Raw genomic sequence first — 3,840 nt, 5'->3', positions numbered from 1 at the left:
ACAGAAACAGGCATAGAGCTACTGAAGCCAGTGTAAAGAAAGGGGGAAAGGTAAGGCACACTCAAAGTATGTCCATTTGGTGTTATCCATTCAATAGTGGGGGGACCCTATTGTCTGTTTCCAGACTCAATGTAGAACTGTGATATTTTATGCAATGGATGTGGGTGGGGTGGGGAGAGTAACAGACAGAGAAATAGTAATAAGTCTCATTCAGGAAGTGAAATCTCAAAGAGGGGAGGGATCATGGCTCAGTGGTAGAGCACCTGCCTTACAGGCAGAAGGTCCCAGGTTCAATCCCTGGCATCTCCAGGTAGGTCTGGAAAAATTCTGGTCTGAAACCCTGGAGTGCCACTGCCTCTCAGCATTGGCAATATATTGAGCTAAGTGGACCAAGAGTCTGATTGAGTATAAGGCAACTGCCTATGTTCCCCTTAGCCATGAATGGACTAGGTGGCCCTAGGCAAGCCACTTCTTTTTGCTTTAGTTCTGCAGTCTGGGCTTAATAAGACCAACCTATCTTAAAGGGTTGTTGTAAAGACTTTATTGAGATAATGTATATAAAGTGCTTTGAAGACTCTAGAGCACTACATAAATGCCACATATTGTTGTTACAGAGGGAAGAGGTGGATTTAGAGAGGAGTGATGGAAACAGCCAGCCAAGTAAAGGATAGCAGGAGGAGCCAAGAGTCTCAGGGAAGAAGGAACTGAGGCTGAAGAGGTAACAGTTTAGGAACACTAGAAACCTGGTTTCTCCAAAATATTACTGAGCTGTCATATTCTCAGAGAACCTTTTGGAAAAAAGATGACATGCAAGACATAGAAGAAACATCTGCATTTTGTTGTTAATATGGGGAAGTGCATGTGATGAGGCCTGTTGCAGGAAGAGATCAGAAAAGTCATGGGGGCTGCAATGAAACTCACTCTGAATGTGAGTATACTATAATCTTTACTAATTTCCCAAAAAGTCCAGCGGAAGCACAGTTTCTAAGCTGAGAGAGTGAACAGATCTTTCGGAGGCTGCTCCACAAAAACACATGTAGATAAATGATGCACAATTTATTTACATCTCCAAATGTGCAGATTTGGCTTCAATTATGTCGAAGTCAACATATCTGTGCAAACATAAGCGCTTTTATAGTTCTTTGTGGGAAGAAACTTGAACCATCCAGTTTCTGAATCCAGTAGAATTAATCAAGAACTGAGCCATGCTTTGGAATATATAGCTCCAATAGGCCACTCCAGAACTTCATAGAAATATGATGATATATATTGTGCAATCAATTTACCCTATAAGTTAGGTGCCATATCAAAATTTCGATATATAAAGGGTGTCAATTTTGAGCTATAATTTGATGTCAAGGTTCACTTAAACTAGAACCGTAGGCATCTGCTCAAGAGTACACAGTGCAGGGAGACCATCAATGGGTTCATTTCACTGCAACCAAAGTTAATCCTCTTGGGTCTGCACATTGGAACCAGAACAGACTGTTAATCACATATTTCCAGCACTTCAATTGCAAGTGCCAGAAAGGGCAGAAACACATGAAATGAAATGTAATAGAAGGAAAAATTGATATACATTCCTTTGACCCCTCCTCTTCAAATTCCGTTTCAGTTTCTTTTGAAGTCTGGGTGAAAGGTCAGGTGGATACTTAACATTATGAGAATGAATTCACACATCCGAAGGAAATGAGCAAGTGTGTAAAATAGGGAACAGTCTGAAGTTCTACTTTCCTGCTACAGTAGAGGGCACTTTAAGACAATGTTAGCAAACCCAGCGTCTCTCTGAAGACCAAGCCTAGTACAGGATGTGTATGAAGTCCACAGCGGAGCATAATGGATAACTGTACTGTCATCTTCAAAAGTAGAGTCAAAGTGTGATACGGCTCTGGATTTTAGTCTAAACAAAGATAAGGGCAGTTTTTTAAAAATATGACAATGTTATTGTCATGAATCCAGAGGCATAATCAAATTATTTCCACCAAGAACTACAGAGAAAAACATTAAGTGAAGACCAGCTGACAAAAAATCCATCGTATTCAGTGATGCTGTAGGCCCACACAACATTGAGATGCTCTTGGAAGATTAATAAGGCCAAATAAAATTGAATAAATGACAGGGGCAAAAAGCATTACATTGCAGCACAAAACAGACCTAGTCAATATTGCAGAGGAACAAGTATATGCTGAATTATTCTCTGAGTTGATTTCCCATTTGCCTCTTGAGATTTAAGTGATAATTGGCCTTAGAGCAGAGTGCATGAAGTTATTATCATGGAACAGACATTCTCCCCCAAGGATTTTGAATTATATTTGGCATACATTTAAATAAGTCTGAATGTCAATTGCCAAATCTCATCCCTCCTTAGGTATCTAAATTTAACACTGGCTATCTCATATATTATTTCTTTAAGTTTGGTCCTCATAGCTGGGCTACCCCAGGGCAGATGGGAAGATGCTTGCATCATATAAGCAACACCCTCCCTGAGTTGACACATTCCCAGCCTGCCCAATACTGGCAATAAATCCACAGGAAATCCAAAGGAATACACCCAGTGCTAGTCTTTCTTGGCTCAGTGGCAACACACATGCAAGAAGTAACAATACATTGAAACCTCATAACTTGATCTTGAACACATTTACTTAGAAGTAAGGTCCACCTATCTGACCCCAGTGAGATTAAAGAGAATAAATAAGCTGAATTCAGCAAATTGTTGGAGAGGATGTGGGGAAAAAGAAACGTATTTACATATGTGGTGGGAATGCGAATTTGTACAAAAATTGTGGAAAATGGTGTTTATTGAGATAAAAAAAAATGTTGGAATGGAGATTGAAGAGACACCTATAGTGGCATTACTGTCATTATATGGAGATTTAAAGTGTAATAAAGAGACTTGATTGATAACAAATTGATAACAAATTTGCTGACAGCAGCGAGGTTAATTATATCTAGGAACTGGAAGGTTCAAGGAGATTATCATATTGAAGAATGGTATAAAGAAATTTGGGATATAGCTATTAATGATAAATTGACATGTAATATAAAGGTAAGAAAAGGTACAACAAATGTAAATGAATTTGAGGGAATTTGGAAACAGTTCCTAGAATATGTATTATCTAAGGGGAGTGGAAAACCACCACCAGAAGAAACAATGAGATTCTGGAAGCAGGAATAGATCCCGAAGGGTGGAGGGGAGCACTTATGTTATGTGATTATGTTAAAATGATAAATTACAAATGTTAAATAAGCAATTTATGTAATGATTTATGTGTTTTAATTAGTATTATGTTGTTGTATTTTAAGATGTGAAATCAATAAAAATTATACATATAAAAAAGAAGTAAGTTCCACCGATTTCAATGGAAACATGTCCATGTACAGCAGCTTGATCTTATGTTGCTGCTTCAGTATGGTGGCCCAAAAAGAGGGCAGTCCTCTTTTTGAGGAGCTGCCAGAGGACTGCCATCTATTTGAAGGCATTCTCTGTTTGAAAGACTGTCTGGTCCAATTCCAATTTCAACATCACACACACACACACACACACACACACACACACACACACACACTGTTGTGCATTATCAGTTAGCACCTGGACAGCAGACTGAACAGGCAGGTACACTGTGGTGAGATGTAATTTATTTTATAAATGGGTGTGGGCCTCTCTGCAGACCTACTTGGTACAGATCAGGTTTTCTATCCCTGCAAACCTGCTCCTGCCAGGAGTCATTACATGTGGCTGCAGCAGAGGCTGGTGGCTCCAATTTCAGTGGGGATGCGAATCCATTCTGGGTTTCCATCAGAACCAGCCAGAATTCTAAAGAAGCTATCCAAGGGTTCAGC

General features: G+C 39.5%; 1 non-coding gene across 1 annotated transcript; it reads left to right on the top strand.

The window, feature by feature from the left end:
* Positions 1-238: 238 nt before the first annotated feature.
* On the top strand, positions 239-309 carry TRNAV-UAC (transfer RNA valine (anticodon UAC)). The gene has a single exon. It is a non-coding gene; the product is annotated as a tRNA-Val (tRNA).
* The last annotated feature ends 3,531 nt before the right edge of the window (positions 310-3,840 follow it).

The sequence above is a fragment of the Elgaria multicarinata genome, chromosome 7, assembly GCF_023053635.1.
Source record: "Elgaria multicarinata webbii isolate HBS135686 ecotype San Diego chromosome 7, rElgMul1.1.pri, whole genome shotgun sequence".
In the NCBI taxonomy this organism is placed as follows: Eukaryota; Metazoa; Chordata; class Lepidosauria; order Squamata; family Anguidae; genus Elgaria; species Elgaria multicarinata.
The sequence above is the reverse complement of the archived record's forward strand: the minus strand, read 5'-3'. Positions and strand labels throughout refer to the sequence as shown.